The sequence below is a fragment of the Oncorhynchus gorbuscha genome, linkage group LG25 (genome assembly GCF_021184085.1).
Source record: "Oncorhynchus gorbuscha isolate QuinsamMale2020 ecotype Even-year linkage group LG25, OgorEven_v1.0, whole genome shotgun sequence".
In the NCBI taxonomy this organism is placed as follows: Eukaryota; Metazoa; Chordata; class Actinopteri; order Salmoniformes; family Salmonidae; genus Oncorhynchus; species Oncorhynchus gorbuscha.
The window spans coordinates 14,966,020-14,984,505 of NC_060197.1; the positions used below are offsets into that span (position 1 = coordinate 14,966,020).

The following is an 18,486-nucleotide window of genomic DNA, read 5'->3' on the forward strand; positions in this document are numbered from 1 at the left end:
TTTTTTAATTGCACGTAGGAGTTTAACCAAACCTGTCATACGGCAAGACATCTACTGCATCTTTATGTAATACATGTATCACTAGCCACTTTAACTATGCCACTTTGTTTACATACTCATCTCATATGTATATACTGCACTCAATACCATTCTACTGCATCTTTATGTAATACATGTATCACTAGCCACTTTAACTATGCCACTTTGTTTACATACTCATCTCATATGTATATACTGCACTCAATACCATTCTACTGCATCTTTATGTAATACATGTATCACTAGCCACTTTAACTATGCCACTTTGTTTACATACTCATCTCATATGTATATACTGCACTCAATACCATTCTACTGCATCTTTATGTAATACATGTATCACTAGCCACTTTAACTATGCCACTTTGTTTACATACTCATCTCATATGTATATACTGCACTCAATACCATTCTACTGCATCTTTATGTAATACATGTATCACTAGCCACTTTAACTATGCCACTTTGTTTACATACTCATCTCATATGTATATACTGCACTCAATACCATTCTACTGCATCTTTATGTAATACATGTATCACTAGCCACTTTAACTATGCCACTTTGTTTACATACTCATCTCATATGTATATACTGCACTCAATACCATTCTACTGCATCTTTATGTAATACATGTATCACTAGCCACTTTAACTATGCCACTTTGTTTACATACTCATCTCATATGTATATACTGCACTCAATACCATTCTACTGCATCTTTATGTAATACATGTATCACTAGCCACTTTAACTATGCCACTTTGTTTACATACTCATCTCATATGTATATACTGCACTCAATACCATTCTACTGCATCTTTATGTAATACATGTATCACTAGCCACTTTAACTATGCCACTTTGTTTACATACTCATCTCATATGTATATACTGTACTCTATATCATCTACTGCATCTTTATGTAATACATCTATCACTAGCCACTTTAACTATGCCACTTTGTTTACATACTCATCTCATATGTATATACTGCACTCAATATCATCTACTGTATCTTGCCTATGCCGCTCTGTACCATCACGCAGTCATATATCTTTATGTACATATTCTTTATCCCTTTACACCTGTGTCTATAAGGTAGTAGTTTTGGAATTGTTAGCTAGATTACTTGTTGGTTATTAATGCTTTGTCGGAACTAGAAGCACAAGCATTTCGCTACGCTCGCATTAACATCTGCTAACCATGTGTATGTGACAAATACAATTTGATTTGATTTGACATAATGATGTAGTATATGACTGAAACAACAGAGTGTGTCATCACCCATGAAATGGTGACATTGGGTACTTTAGAGGTGACCTGATCAATAGTGTGAGGCTCAAACTGAAAGGAAACAAAAAGTCTGATGGGACTCCAGTTCACGTCCATGTAAGAGGGGACTGCGCTTAATCATGTCAGAGTGGAATTATGAACTGTCTTTCACATTGAACATTCGTTTAAAAAAAAAATAATGATTAGCCAAATGGAACATGTCGGATTAAGAATCTGGTAAGAGGAGTGTTCCATTAGCCGCTCCGTAATGCGTTTATTAAAGTTGGTCGCTGCGGCACACTTCGGTAGAGGACTGCATTTTAACATCTAAGGAGCTGTCAGTGTGTGTTAATGCTAATGGGGAAATATTTTGCTACTGAAAAATGTCTTTACAGGAGCTGGTTTACATTTCTGTTGCACATTGAGAAAGATATTGTCTGACAGTTGTGAAGACACTGGGATTTCACTGACAATGTTAAGAAAGAACTGCTCAGGGCCACAGAACAGGCATCTGAATCTCCTTAGAATTGCCAGCTACCTCTCCATAACACACTCACCAAATAACACAAATTGCTTTTTCATAACTGGCTAACATTAAAAGAAAACACTGTCACTGCCTTTTCAAAGCTAATGCCTTGACATGAGCAGACGCCGGTAGCAGAGGTCAAACAACCAGGGAATAGATGGATAGATGGATCGGAGAATAGAAACCTTGCAGAGAAATCCATCTGGTCGGGGACAAGCCTTAACAAGATGGCCTGAGGGAGGATGACAGATGTCAGAAGAATTATGGGAAACCTGGACATGTCAACCACCCAGACATGTTCTGCTCTGAGAGTGGTTGTGGGTGAGTGCCTTACAGTCCCTTACAGAGGAATGACCCCAATTGGCTCCAGAAAGGCCCCAGACAGTCGGCCCAGACAGGCTCTCGTGTGGGATCTCCACTGTCAAACACCAAACTATTTTCTGACAACAAGCTCTGGTCGTGATGGCCAGGACCCCAGATCCATCCCAGAGCATCTGGTCTCCTTCTCTCCTTCGCTTCCCTCGTTCCTTTCTTCTGCCCGCTGTCTGCTTCATTAGGGACTTGTTCACATTGAACTGAAGTGAGCATTTGAAGTGCAACCACAAAATGGCCGCTCCTGAAGCATGAACAGTACTTCATCAAGCATTAAGTCAAAACGAGGTTACCCAAAGAGTTAGGGGAAAAAGCCATGTTACGTCAAATACTATTTGTCACGTGCTACGTAAACAACAGGTGTAGACAACAGTCAAATGCATACTTTACGGGTCCTTTTCCGACAATGCCGAGTTAAAGATAAAAAAAATATAAAATAATAATAGAAATAGCGACATGAGGAATAAATACACAGTGAATAACAAATAACTATAACGACAAAAAATGACATGGCTAAATACAGGGAGTACCAGTACTGAGCCAATGTGCAGGGCTACGAAGTATTTGAGGTTACTATGTGCATACACTGTCGGTAGGGGTAAAGTGACTACGCAAAAGGATGGATAATAGACAGCAGCGGCAGCTTATGGGGTGAGTGTGAGTAGCGTGTGTGTGAGTAGCGTCAACAGGCACACGTGCGCATGTCATGTGTGTGTTGGCGTATGCTGGCTTGCTTGCTGACCTGCAGACTTCCATGGGCAATTTTTCATCTGCCTCTGTGACAACTTCTGCCTCACAATCAGCACAAAGAAGACTGACGTTATGCACCAACCCGCACTCTGTAATCCTTCCATGTCTGTGAAAAGTCAGACACTGTCAGTTGTGGACAAATTCCCCCACCTTGGCAGCACAATACCCCATGCTGTTCATATGGACAACGAAACAAACATCACTATCACCGAGGCTTGTGCGAGATTCGTCTGCGAGATTCGGGGTGGGAAAAGGACAGGCATCAAACCCGGCAACAAACCGGAAGGTTTACCCAGGCAGTCATAATACCGACCCTTGCTTATGGCTGCGAAGCCTGGAGAGTCGACCAACGCCTTGTGTTGTGTTTGAGGAAGCTTCTGAGGATCGAGTTGCAGGACAGAATTCCAAACACTGGAGTCCTCAGCCGTGCCGAAATGATGCGCATTCCCGCGCTGCTTATGAATGCACAGCTCAGATGGGCGGGCCAGGTGACCAGGATACCTGCTGCCTGTCTCCCTAAGTAGATCTTCTTCGGAGAGCTGAAGAATGGGAAGGTGGCGCACGGTGGGCCGAAGAAACACTTTAGACACACACTGAAGGCCTCCCTCAAGAGGTTTAACATCGATCTAAGGTCATTGGAATGCCTTACTCAGGATCGTACCACCTGGCAGAATCTGGGATGGCGCTACCACCTCTGAAACCAGCAGGACCAAACATGCCATGGTGAATAGACAACAGCGAAAGAGCAGTTTCAGCAAAGCCGTGCAGGAGACTGCTACCAAGATATCATGCCCAGTTTGGTAAAGACTGTTCCCGGTATTGGCCTCATCAGCCATCTGCGCACGAACCGTACCTCAGACTCATCCCAATGAATCATCAACCTAGGAAGGACAAACAAGAGTGTGTGTGTGTGTGTATGTGTGCGCTAGGGTGTCACTGTTACGTGTGAGTGTGTGGGTAGAGTCCAGTGTGTGCATAGTGTCAGTGCAAGAGAGCGAGATAACTGTCGTAAGTTAATTGACTCAACGTGACCTTGTTTGGGGCATTACAGGGCAAAAAGCACCTCTCTGCACAGTTTGCATTCTGAACATGAGGCGGGCAGGGGGCCCTTTGCAGCCTCTCTCAAAATAATGAGGAATTAATTCCGCTGGGATTTTTAATTCTACCAGGCCACGATTAATCCCATCAGTAAACAAAGCAGAGGTCATCTTGTTTTGGAGAACTCCAATTAGAGTGTAATCAGCGCTAATCAGACAAGCTGCTCACCAGCATCTTTGTGCTTTTCAACAGTAAAGGGCTCTCTGGCGAATTTCCTGCCCTCCACACTCTGTGACCGACCAACACTGTGATCCTGTGTTGAGGAAGTGGGAGGGAGATGAAGGGCTAATTAGAGACACTTTTCATTAGCATTAGTTAGTGCGTGTGTGTGTGTGTGTGTGTGTGTGTGTGTGTGTGTGTGTGTGTGTGTGTGTGTGTGTGTGTGTGTGTGTGTGTGTGTGTGTGTGTGTGTGTGTGTGTGTGTGTGTGTGTGTGTGTGTGTGTGTGTGTGTGTGTGTGTGTGTGTGTGTGTGTGTGTGTGTGTGTGTGTGTGTGTGAGAGAGAGAGAGTGTGCGTGTGCATGTGTGTGCATACTGTATGTGCGTGTGTGTGTGTGTGTGAGAGCATCTTAGAGGATCTATTCTGTGTGACCTCAAGTGTGTAGTTTCAGACACACTTGTGCTTTTATGTTTCTGTTCATAGCCATGGCTGTTTTCTGTTTGTCTCCAGCTCACCAGAGGGCATAGTGCTACCAATGGAAAGTTCAGACTTGCTGTTCGGTCCAAATGCTCGACCTGATATCACACTACATTTGCAAGGGAGAGTTGAGGGGCAGCTTGCTGGATAGCTACTGCAGAGCAGTAAATAAAGGTACTCTTTTTTTATCATAGTTTTTAAAATCTTTTTCCACTTTATTAAAATCATCCTTGAACCCATCGGAATTCCTCCAAGTCTAATTGTTGCTATAAAAGCTTCGATTATCTAGGTACTACACATGTTATTCATTTAGCCGATGCTCTTATTCCGAGCAGTTAGGGTTACCCAAGGGCACTCAAACACATGTTTCACCTAGCCAGCGTGGGATTTGAACCAGCAGCCTTTCGGGTTACTTTGCCGAAAGCTCTTAACTGCTATTCTACTTGCCGCCCCTATACACCTCTTATTGGTCCATCTTTACCTCCTTCTCTGTCATTTTAGCTGTTGAAACCCAAGGCGCATCTTTAGAGTTGCCTGTGACACCACGTCACCATTCGCTCCTACAGGCGCCCACAGCGCTGTGATTGCCTTGAGGGGAGCCCCCTAATCAATCAACTGTGGCCATCATGGATACACACCAAGTGCTGCAGCAACCCTCCTGCCATGTCAAACGTCATAGTTTGATACCATGAAAAAGTATCGATAAGAAGAAATATGTGTGTTCATTGCTGGTCACTGAATAGCCTCTTCCCTCCCACTGCCTAGGTGCATGCTTGAATGACAGAGTATTGGCACATTTGGGTAACCGATAGCTTTCGAAGGCCCTCCGAAGTTTAGCCTATCCTCATGTCTGAATCTGTCAGTCTTCAGATGACAATTACGTTGAGGTTAAATAACTCATGAATATGTTGGGCTTCTAAATGGCTTCGTGTGCAGTCCTCTTAATAGTTTCGCAGCTGTCTGTCAGCACAGTAGATTGTAGTCGCTGTATGCTATTGTTATTTGGTTAACATGCTGCTTGTAGTAATTTGTTCTAGTCAATGTTCATCTGTTGCCATTGACAAGACCAGATTGGTTTTGTTTATTTATTAACCGATCGCTAGTCTTCATGAAGACAAAGTTGTTGATTGATTATTTGTCTTAACGCAGACAAAAGGATAGTAATGCATGTGAACACCATAGGACACACAGTCCATGCTATTGGCCTTCATATAATGGGTTAAATTCTACCATTGTTTCAACTCAGTTTGATAGATGTGCAGCACTTCACATTTTGCAATTTCACAATGGCATGACTTCTCGTTTGGGGTGTCCATCATTGTTTTACCGTTGCTTTTAAGATGGGTGATTATGGAGGAGAAAAAAAACATTATTTGCTGACAATCAACTCCTCCTTTTTCTGTGGTGCTTGAAATATATGTGGTGTACAAACATTTCCTTTATTCTGTTGTTCTTTTCTCTCTTTTTTTGATCGCCTCCTTTAAATGACGTGCCGCAGAAGACTGATGCCCTAAATGTATTCATTAAACAGGAATGTTGCAACCTCCTCTTGGCTAACAATGTCTCCCATTGGCATCAAGATAATCTCTTTGGAGTAATGCTACTGTAGAATTTGAATTCCAGGCCAGTCTAGTACGAGGAGGTAAGAACGGAAGCCCTTTACATCCCTTCTTAATTCAAACATGATTTACGGTGAGCCTGTGCGGTGAAGTTACCTTTGATGGTGCTTTTGTCAATTCGAAGGGAATCCTATGGGAGATTACACAGTGGCAGGTTACTCTCAAGGACATCGAATTGTCAACTGTCAATTGGAGGACGTGATGGGCGGGGAAAGGAAGAACACAAGGTCAGGTCAGACAAGTGTGGCATGAGAGGAGGGTTCGTGCCTATCTATTCAACCAGCATAAGGCCTGTCTCCTACGCTCACAGCATAGCCTACCCAGGCGCATGCAGACGTAGATGTTCGCCTGGTCCTGTTTCCAGCTGTCAGACCTACCTCTGGGTGTACCTGCATGAAGCAGGCATGTTGTTAGCCGCTTCGTGTCGTTGCTGTGTGTCCACCATCAGGTCACGTACCAATAGAGCTGCTCTGCGGAACACCACTACGGAATCTACACACGTCAAGAACACGGCACCGACGGAAAGGGAAGGACGCAGTGAACATTTAGCAACGGGAGTGCTTTTAGATACAACACCGGCGGAGCGGAGGAGTGGAGGGCCTGGGTGTTTTAAATGCCTACCCCAACGAGAGTGGTGCGCAACGCCGCCGTACGATTCTACCCCCCAGGATCCAGGAATACCAGGGTGTTGTTGGAGAAATGGGAGCGGTGAAACCGTTCAGCTATTTAAAAGTCAGAACAAAAGGCATTCAGTTTAAGCACCGTTGTGACATGCAGCACGCTGTTTGGATGCCTAGTTTTGGGTACCTGCCGCAACCCAGATATATTCTTCATATCAGTAATGGATAGCTGAAATGAATTCCTTGCTTGCCCTGTTTCTACATTTATCATCATTTTGGGTTGTTGTTGGTAAGAGAGAAGAAAAAAAAAACTCTAAAAGCTGTTTGATATTCAACCGCGGATATTCAATATAGCTAATTCCACTTTTGGCCCAGGAAAACATCCCGCCATGATTCAGCTCGACAGCCTAACAGCAAAGTAGATCTGAATGGAATGGTAACTTATAAAGTCCCCTCTAACGTTAGTCACCTTGCACCTCCGGATTTTTCATCATGCAGCCTCGTCGCAGCCCATGACATTTCCTGGTGCATATGACCTTCCCCTTCTTCTCTCCGAGATGGAGTACGAAGTAGACTGAAATGAAAATCGTCAAGATGACACGGATCCATTTTTAGGTCCTCTGTTTGACAGAGACGGTGACGGGTGCAGTAGGATGGAGAAGGAGAGAGAGAGAGAGAGAGAGAGAGAGAGAGAGAGAGAGAGAGAGAGAGAGAGAGAGAGAGAGAGAGAGAGAGAGAGAGAGAGAGAGAGAGAGAGAGAGGGAGAGGGAGAGGGAGAGGGAGAGGGGGAGAGAGAGGGGGAGACTGTCGTTGGTCCAGGGTAATATCTTTCATGGTGGGAAACAACAGAAAAGATGTGTGTGCTCGGCGGGCCAAACACGCAGGGGCTGCTGCCAGATTGACAGTTTATTTAATAGCCCATTAACTTTACATACACTGCTTTGAAATGAAATACATAGCGAGTTACAGATGGAGGCCCGAGGCTCCCTGTTTCCCTGCCTACACACACCTCTCTTTGACTGTGACTATACTAGGTTATAATGCATTGGGAATGGGGAAGTGTTTCTCTGCTTTCTGCACAATAATCACTATATTGCCGTATCATTGGCTGAATTAAAGCTTGGGGTGGGTGCATGTGTTTTTACATTGTTCTGCTTCCCAGGACTATTTGTAGTAAAAGTAAAGTTACAGTGCTGACAGCACGGGCCTTTTGTGCTCACTGAAGTGCGGCTTGTGTACAGGCTTTTCTCCAGTCCATCAAGGTTTCAGACATGCTAACCCTTTTGACATGGACAGAATTTCTACACATTCTGTTCGACTGCTGACGTTGGTAGGCATTTTGAACCCATTTAATCTTACATCATTTACGACGGCAAGTCACAGTAGCACCGTATCTTAGTGAGCTAATTCATACCTTCCACAGAAAAACGCCGTAGAAATGCAGAGCAGTAAAGCTCCTGTATTTAGCCTACTTGGAAATGTCACACAACTGGAGATGCATGTACACAATTGAATACACAACAATAGATCTCTGCTTGGTGTCATTACCTATATTTCAATGGCCTCTCATGAGCGACCTGGACTCTGGTTGGATCAATGGTTTCCGACACTGTGAATGTTGCCTAAGTAGCACAAAGCCAATCAGTGGGTGGGATGAAGGGAAGCAAGAATTGCTGAGTCAGTACGGCGGCCATCTTGCCATCTCAAAGCGCCTTTCCTTCGAGATGATTTAAACCTCTGCTGAACCAAGGCTCAACTTTCATTAGCCGTCGTCATTATTCCCCTCTCTCTGTCTGACAGATGGCATTGTGGGATATCGGTTTTTATGTCAGGTCATCTTTCATATCCCGTTTATTTCCCCATTTGATGAGAAGTTCTCGGTCCAGTCAAATTCATTTTGCATTTTGAATATTGATTTTTGACATTTCTTTTCTCATCCTCACCGCCACCACTTCTGTAGGTCGGTCTCTTAAGGTTCTCTTGGGCTCCTAGCACTCATTTTGACACGGCGATGTTTGTCTGCCTGATTAAAAACATATGAATAAATATGAGGGGAGCATGGTTCATCACTCATACTTTTTATCTGATCAAACCTGCATATGCGGCTCATGGTAATGTCATTATGGCCTATAAGTAGTAATGCCTCCATATGGTATCAGTACTGAATGTTAAAAAAAAATGATTGACAGTTACCAAGGTCATACAAAGGTTACTTTTGACCATTCTATGGCATAAACAAGGTCGTTCTTCTAGGTTCGTTTTACTGTCCTATGGTCCTACTGTCATAGGTTTTTTTTCTTTCTCTCCATTCTATGGTGGTCCATCTTCTTGTGGGGTTTAAAGGGTGTTATAGTTCCGGTATGAAATAATTAAAGATGCGATACTATAGCTCTCCTCCACACTGAGAGGGTCACCAGGGTCGGATCCGCTCGGTGTTGCTGGTGGCTGTCCTTTTAGTTCCCTGGCATTTCTTCCATGTGGGACTTGTTATAAATGAGGGGATCAGGAGTGTTCAGAGGGCTTGCTCTCTCTCTCTCTCTCTCTCTCTCTCTCTCTCTCTCTCTCTCTCTCTCTCTCTGCCCCCCCCCCCACACACACACACACACACTCTATATATGTCTCTCCCTCCCTCTTGGTCTGTGTTCTGACCTAAAAAAGAAAGCCTTGTTCCAGCTGCTCAGTCAGGAAGAGGCGTTGACTGAAGTGCTTTTGGGAAATAGGTGCAATAATGTCACGTTATTAAATATGCAGCATTTGATGTAATGAGACGGTTGCCGTATCAGGGCCTCGGATAGTCAATCTGCTGAACTTGCCTCGTCATAAACGCACTTGCCGGTGTATTAGAATCAAACTAAAAAAGACCTCATGTCTGGATATAAGTAGATTTTCATGATGAATAATAAGTCTTTATCATGTAAATGTGACCCATTCCAGCAAAAACACAGGGATATATTAAAACCTTGGTCAAAATGATGCTTGTATCACATTGGAATAACAAATGCCTCACCCATTCTTATTGAAACATCCCTAAAAGATGGCTTTTCAGGGCACAAAAAAAATGTTGATTTGAAACAATCCACTTGGAAAGTATGTGAAGCATGAAGGAACAGATTTGTGCCGCACAGCCGTCATTGTCTTGGTACAATATTGCAATTTGAAAGGTGATCAAGCATGACTCAATAAGCTACAAGGCCAGCTGTCAGTGGGCCATACAGTAATATTATAATTCTGGCATTCCTTGTTTGCCTCTTTAAAGCTTGATCATTTTAGGGAGGATTCTACATTTAAAACAGTGCTCCATAAAAAGTACATTTATACATCAAATCAAATCAAATGTTATTGGTCACATACACATGGTTAGCAGATGTTAATGCGAGTGTAGCGAAATGCTTGTGCTTCTAGTTCCGAAAGTGCAGTAATATCTAACACGTAATCTAACAATTTCACAACAACTACCTTATACACACAAATGTAAAGGAATTAATAAGAATATGTACATATAATATATGGATGAGAAACGGACGATTACTTAAAAATCATACAATCTGAATTTCTGGATGTTTGTTTTAGATTCCGTCTCTCACAATTGAAGTGTACCTATGATAACAATTACAGACCTCTACACGCTTTGTAAGTAGGGAAAACCTGCGAAATCGGCAGTGTGTCAAATAATTGTTCTCCCCACTGTATATATTTGTGTTAATGAGATGAGTAATGTAAAATATGTAAACATTATTAAAGTGTCACTTTTTTAAATGACTATTGATCCATTTATTAAAGTGGCTAATGATTTGAGTCTGTATGTAGGCTCTGTGTTAGTGATGTCCTTGAGGTAGAAGCTGTTTTTCAGTCTCTCGGTCCCAGCTTTGATACTGACCTCGTCTTCTGGATGGTAGCGTGGTGAACAGGTATTGGCTCAGGTGGTTGTTGTCCTTGATTATCTTTTTGGCCTTCCTGTGACATCGGGTACTGTAGGTGTCCTGGAGGGCAGGCAGTTTGCCCGAGGTGATGCGCTGCGCAGACCGCACCACCCACTGCAGAGCCTTGCAGCTTGATGGCGGTGCAGTTGCAGTACCAGGCGGCGATACAGCCCAACAGGATGCTCTCAATTGTTAATCTGTAAAAGGTGGTGAGGGTTTTAGGTGACAAGCCAAATTTCTTCCTCCTGAGGTTGAAGAGGCGCAGTTGCGGCTTCTTCACCACGCTGTCTGTGTGGGTAGACCATTTCAGTTAGTGTACACCGAGGAACTTAAAACTTTCCACCTTCTCCACTACTGTCCCGTCAATGTGGATAGAGATGTGCTCCCTCTGCTGTTTCCTGAAGTCCACAATCATCTCCTTTGTTTTGTTGACGTTGAGTGAGAGGTTGTTTTCCTGAAAATCACTTCCTCCCTGTAGGCCATCTCATCGTTGTTGGTAATCAAGCCCACTACTGTAGTGTTGTCTGCAAACTTGATGATTGAGTTGGAGGCGTGCATGGCCGTGAAGTCATGGGTGACTTGGGAGTACAGGAGGGGGCTGAGCACACACTCTTGTGGGGCCCCAGTGGTGAGGATCAGCGAAGTGGAGATGTTGTTTCCTACCTTCACCACCTGGGGGCGGCCCGTCAGAAAGTCCAGGACCCAATTGCACAGGGCGGGGTTGAGACCCAGGGCCTCAAGCTTAATGATGAGCTTGGAGAGTATTATGGTGTTGAATGCTGAACTGTAGTGAATGAACAGCATTCTTACATAGGTATTCCTCTTGTCCAGATGGGATAGGGCTGTGTGCAGTGGGATGGCGATTACATTGTCTGTGGACCTGTTGGGGCGGTATGCAAACTGAAGTGGATCTTGGGTGGCAGGTAAGGTGGAGGTGATAAGATTCTTGACTAGTCTCTCAAAGCACCTCATGATGACAGACTTGAGTGCTGGGGGCGATAGTCATTTAGTTCAGTTATCTTTGCCTTCTTGGGTACATAAAAAACATAAGTCTCCAATTTAAAAAGCTGTGGAATCTGCATTGAAAATGATAAGCTGTCTGTTCTAACAATACACCAATACTGTACTTCAAATGCTTGGACTTTCAGGGCACATTTTCTCTATCGATTCCCCACTGAAGAGCTCTAGAGGCTGTTTTGGTCTCTGTGGGGCTAGGGGGGGTAACGGTGTCACACATGGTCACACAGGCTGGAGTCAGTGTTGGAGCCCCAGCCAGGCTAACAGTGCATGAAAGAGGAAGGGCTTCTGTGGCTGCTGGGCCTCTCTTGGGATGACAGGGAGTGTTGTTGATCAGTAGCTGGAGATGCAGAGAGAGATAGAGAGAGAGAGAGTGAGAGAAAAGAGAGAGAGGGAGAGTGAGAGAGCAGGATTGAGAGTGAGGGCAAGGCAGAAAGACAAAGACAGAGTTACAGAGAGAATGAGAGGTGGGTTAATACACTGGCTGGCTGCTTGCCTTCCTGCCAAAGAGCCCTCTTCCCCAGTCTGGGCTTTGCAGCTAGGCACCATGAGGTGTGGAATGATGTGGAACCGTGCATCATTGGCTGGCAGAGGACCCCAGGCATTGTGGTGCACAAGGGACAAGAATGGGCAGCCAAATCCCCGCTGCCACAGGAATAAACCCAGGTCTTCAGGAGGGTCCTCAGTGGAGGCGAGGGAGAGGGCAGGTAGAATATTTTAGGGGGTTGAATGTCGGCTTGGGGGGGGGGGGTGTGGATTTAATTGTACCGATTTCTTGGTCATTGCCAAGCAGCTACTGTGCTGTTCGCTGTATAGGTATAGCGAGCGGAGAGGAGAGAGGGCTGACAGTATGTCAGAGAGCCCTGAGAAGGGGATATCACGCTTGGGCGCGCCAAGAGATTAGACAGCTGACAAGGCAGGGCTTCGGCCGCTCGCTCCCTCACTCTGTGTTTATGAGAACACAAGGGGGAGGCCAGGCCGCTGATAGGCTTTTGGCACAAGGAGGGTTACTGGAGTCCTCTCTCTCTCATATCCCCCCCTTCCCGTCGACCGTCCCTGAGAAATTAGTAAATTTGCATGAAATCCGATCTGGGTTTATGTGTTCACAATATTCCACACTTCAGGGAGATTGGTGCTCCCATTTCAGATGAAATTGTTCCATAGTTGGAGCTTTTCTTAGGCAAAGGATTGTCGTTCCTCTTTTGTGCTGTACCTTAATCAAGCCATACTCTTCCGTCACGGCAAATCTCATTCTCACCAATAGCCTGTGGGAAGTGATGATACAAGTTTAAAACGCTGTATGGTTGTAGGTCTAGGCTTACACAAGTTGTAGGCCTACATATTTTTCCACCAAGATCAAGTTAGGTTAAATAAAACACTAGACTCTTAGACGAAAAGGATTCCAAAAGGGTTCTTCTGTTGTCTCCTTTTTGGTTCCAAGTAGAACCCTTTTTGGTTCCACGTAGAACTCTTTTGGGTTCACAAAACAAAAGGGATCAACTGGAAACCAAAAAGGGTTCTTCGATAGGTTCTCGTATTGGGACGAAAAGCAGAAAAGCGTTTTAGGTTCTAGATACCATCTTTTGTTCTAAGAGAATTGCAGTTAAACCCCAACAATTGTTGTCAATTTGTTCCCGTTACTTTTCACAGACTTTTTGGTCACTGGTGTTGTTTTTTAAGCTGTGCCCACTCTATTCTCAACCTGTCACTCTCCTGTCAGAAACTACAAAAGCCGGGGAGAACTGAAGAGTGAAAAGCAGTCTTTTCACATACTGCAGTTCTGAACACGCTCTGCAATAATGTATCAAAGGATCTGTCATCTCAAAAAAGTCACCACGGAACCATGTAATAATAACATTTGTTATTTAACCCTTGTGTAGTCTTAACATTCTGTATACTCCCCGTGTCCTAAGGGTCAAAAATGACCCGCCTTCACTAAACCCCTAAAATTAAGCAGCTGAATTGAATTTTAAACCCCAAATCTATTTTGCATGAAGACACAACCTGTCATTCATCACAAACTTTGTGAACGTCTGGGGTTTCTCTCTTCACAATACAGAAAGACTGCAATTACTCAGTAAGCACACGTTTTTATTACAACCCACCTGTCATAATTGTTTTCTTTATGAAAGTAGAGGTTTATTATTATTGCTAAAGATATTGCATAGGTGTAAACATACATTTTTTTTTAGCAAGAGCTAGCACTTGAATAGCTTAAGAAAGTAGCAGAAATGTGAAGAAAGTCGTTTTCAATGCATTTTATTGAAGGGAAACAATAACAGTCTTGAACTTTTTGGCAACATAGTGATATATTCTTATATACTGTACAATGAGGAATTCAACTACAAAATACTAGTCTTCTCCCATTTTTTAAAACCATTGCCCCCACCCACAAGGTGGATAAAGAACAACAATAAGAATAAAATAAGATAAGACGGATACAAAACAAAAACGTGAAGAACATAAATCAATCAACTCTAATTAGCACATGTAGGACAGTATGCAAGTGTGTGTGCATGGACTTTGCAGATGTATTTCTCACTGTATGCAGCAGAGTGTATTTGTTTTACAGTCCTTCTTTTGGGGGCAGAATTGGCATCTCCCCTTCTTGCCTGCCCTAGCCTCAGGGGGATCAAGACAAGATTCAGCCCCCTGAACAGCTTTCACAAGCGCTGCATAGGCTGCTGTTCGGGGGAGGCACTCCCTTCTTTGAATGTGTGGGGTTACAAGTGCCTTTCCTAGCTACTCCAGGAACACCCTCCTCTTGTTCCGCCTATCAGGCATCCAGGTTATAAGGACACAAGGCGAGACCCAAATGCAGACACAGGAAGCAGATGGTTGAGCTCTGATTTTTATTAATCCAGGCAAAAGGTAGGTCAGGGACAGGAGAGAGTTCATAAACCGGGTCAGAGTCCAAAACAGTACCAGACGAAGGGCAGTCTCGAGGTCAGGCCAGAAAGGGGTCCAGTAACCAGATGCGAGTCAAAACAGTACAGGGGGATAGGCAGGCTTGAAGACAGAACAGGTAGAGTGGTCAGGCAGGCGGGTTCGGAGTCAGGACAGGCAAGGGTCAAAACCAGGAGGAATAGAACCAAAAGATACTGGAAAAAATATAGGAGCACGGAAAAATGCTGGTTGACTGGCAAACAAGACGAACTGGCACAGAAAAACAGGAAACACAGGTATATATACACCGGAGACAATAATCGACACCTGGAGGGGGTGGAGACAATCACAAGGACAGGTGAAACAGATCAGGGTGTGACACAGGTAGAGCTGATCTTGTTCCATATCACAAAGGCATTGTATGAGGACACATCAATGATATTATAGAAGATGACCAGGGGGCAGCGAGCAGTCATCCTCCTGCAGCTGTAAGTTCCAATAACCTTGTCCAGGTTGTCCATGCCTCCTTTGTTGTGGTTGTAGTTCAGGATGATGGCTGGATTCCTGTCCTCCCGATCACTGATCTCAGCTGTTTTGTGCAGTGTGCTCAGGAGGACCACATTCTTGTTCCTCTTTGGGAGATAAGAAACTAGAGTGGTGGTGGGGATGAAGGCAAACTTTGATGAGAAGGCCTTTCTCCCCCTTGTTTGCGAGGAGTGCAGGGGGAGCTCACACTTGTTCTTTCTATCTGTGCCAACCATGGTAATCGTCCTCTTCCGGAGCTGCTGGCTGAGTTCATAAGAGGTGAAGAAATTGTCACACATGACATTTTGCCCCTTCAGTCCATCTGTCACATCAAGCACAACCCGCATCCCCTGGTTCTTCTCTGGGCCTCCATTGGTCAGCTTCCCTGTGTAGACTTGCATCTTCCAAGCGTAGCTGGATTGTGCGTCACAGGCCAACCATATTTTGATGCCATACTTTGCTGGCTTGCTGGGCATATACAGCCCGAAAGGATAGCGACCTTTTGACAATAGAGATTACTATCACTAATTAGTATCAGTGTCACATAAAACAATCACATAAATCAATGATATTACAGCAATACATAATAAATAAAACCAGTTGAATGGGACCATTTGAATGGAACCAGTTGCTCATCCACTGTTACTTCAGGCCCAGGGTTGTAGAGGTATGGCAGACGCTCCACCCACTTCTCCCAGACGTCTCTTATGACCGACAGTTTGTCTCTCACACGTCTTGCAGGTCTTGACTCACGGTTATCAAATCGTAGCGTTCTTGAGAAAGTGTGAAAGACTTTCAGTGGCATTGTGGCATGGAAAATCACCCTTCCACTTTGCTTCTCAGAGACTACATGTGGCCTCGCCTGCGGACCTGTACACGCCCGCTAAGATTAGCAGCCCGATGTAGGCACGCAGGTCAATCTCATCCATCCTTTTCCAGTTGTCTCCATATTTACGGAAACCCTCCAAATTTGTCATCTCCAGGATGAATTTTTTTGATGGCTGGTGTGATGAACATGTAGAATGTTGAGGCGATGACATGGACATGGGCAACTGCATGTCTTGTAGTCCCTGGGGTCATCCTTATGACATGTTGTGCTGCCATCCTGCCCTGGGTGTCATATGGTGACAAGGACCATGTTATTTTGCTATTCTATTCTTGCTGTACAAAAATGTCACTCTTTCAGCTTGGGGGATCTTCTTCTTCAGATACCTCCTCCTCTTCTAAATCATTGTTCTCTTGTTCCTCCTGGACATCTGAAATAAATCAGATCTACAATCTGTTGGGCACTGAAATGTGCACTCATGGCTTCAGTAAAGAGATAACTGAGGGGACTGTCATCTGCAGCACCTTTATAGCCTCTGACTGCATTCCCCCATTAGTAAGCAATGCTTTCAAGAAATGTTTATTTTGTCTGAAGTTGTTTTTGTTTTGTCTTTGAATTTGAGTCATGTGTGGGGTCGTGGAGGGGTCGTTTAGGGGAGATTCTGCACATGCACAATAAAGTTTTTAAATCAGTGGCACAAATAATCTCAATTTCTCATTGTGTGTGTGTGTGTGTGTGTGTGTGTGTGTGTGTGTGTGTGTGTGTGTGTGTGTGTGTGTGTGTGTGTGTGTGTGTGTGTGTGTGTGTGTGTGTGTGTGTGTGTGTGTGTGTGTGTGTGTGTGTGTGTGTGTGTGTGTGTGTGTGTGTGTGTGTGTGTGTGTGTGTGTGTGTGTGTGTGTGTGTGTGTGTGTGTGGTTTTTGTGGTGTGTAAATTATTTTATAACTGCTGGGTCAAAAATGACCCTAAGACAATCTTTGTACCCTGACGGTGTACAGCTTTCATGGAAATATGAACGAAGCTGATTCTTTTTCTAATGTTGGGGTCACTCTAGGAAAAGTAATCATATTTCAAGTTTTTTTAAAATAATTTAGAGGGTTTTCTCTGCTGTTAAATGTTAAACGTAGTGGTGGATCATTTTTTTACCCTTAATACAACACAAGGGTTACTTTTTTATTACAAATACAGAGTGTACAAAACATTAAGAACATGTTTCCATATGTTCCTAATATTGCGTTGAACAGCCTCGATTCATTGAGGCATGGACTCTACAACGTGTCGAAAAACGTTCAACAGGGATGCTGGCCTATGTTGACTCCAATGCTTCCCATAACCACAGTTGTGTCAAGTTGGCAGGATGTCCTTTGGGTGGTGGACCATTCTTGATACACACAAGAAACTGTTGAGCGTGAAAAACCTAGCATCATTGCAGTTCTTGACACAAACCACTGCGCCTGGCATCTATTACCATACCCCGTTCAAAGGCACTTAAATCCTTTGTCTTGCCCATTCACACTCTCAATGGCACACATACACAATCCATGTCTCAATTATCTCAATTATCTCCAGGCTTAAATAATATTCCCCGTCATCTACACTGATTGAAGTGGATTTTTAACAAGTGACATCAATAAGGGATGATAGCTTTCACCTGGATTCACCTGGTCAGAGCAGCTGTTCTTAATGTTTTGTACACTCAGTGTATGTTTGCCAGCTCTGTCTTTTAGTTTAACATTTATCTACACTCTTAGAAAGAAATGTGCTATCTAGAACCTAAAATTGTTCTTCAGCTGTCCCCAACCCTTTGAGGAACCCTTTTGGGTTCCAGGTAGAGCCCTTTCCTCCAAGGGTTCTACCCGGAACCAAAAAGGGTTATCCTATGGGGACAGCCGAAGCACCCCTTTGGAACCCTTTCTTTCAGAGTGTAGTCTTCTCCCAAGGTACTGTTGAGCATTGCTGTCTAATCACATTCATTTAGCAAAGTGTCCTCGTGCCAGTTTCAAAAAAAGTCTGTACTTGAACTACAAGTCAGTCATAAATGAGAACTTTGGTGTTCTGTGTCGCTGAGATTATTATAGCCCACTGTTTAATGTGTGGGCAGTTAACTTGGCACTTTGCACAACAGAATATCAACAGGGCCCATGGCGAACTTCACAGGTCCCGCTTTCATTTTAGAACTGGCTCCTCCACTGAAGTGTGTTTTTTAGAAACGCTGCCTAAACCTCACGACGGGAAACGTGGAGGGATTTGAACATTTTGAAAAAGAACGTTTCAGCTGTACAATCAAGGTCAAAATTGAATAGGCGGCTTGCTGGACTATTAGCGTTTAAATCATCCTCCCAGACAGGGGGCCGGTGGCTGCTTCTGTTATTATCACC

The 18,486-nt window shown here is 44.0% G+C and overlaps 1 pseudogene; it reads right to left on the reverse strand.

Annotated features, from left to right (window-relative positions):
- The window catches only part of LOC124013579, a 23,923-nt pseudogene extending 7,333 nt beyond the window's left edge, over positions 1-16,590 (reverse strand).
- Positions 16,591-18,486: the final 1,896 nt, after the last annotated feature.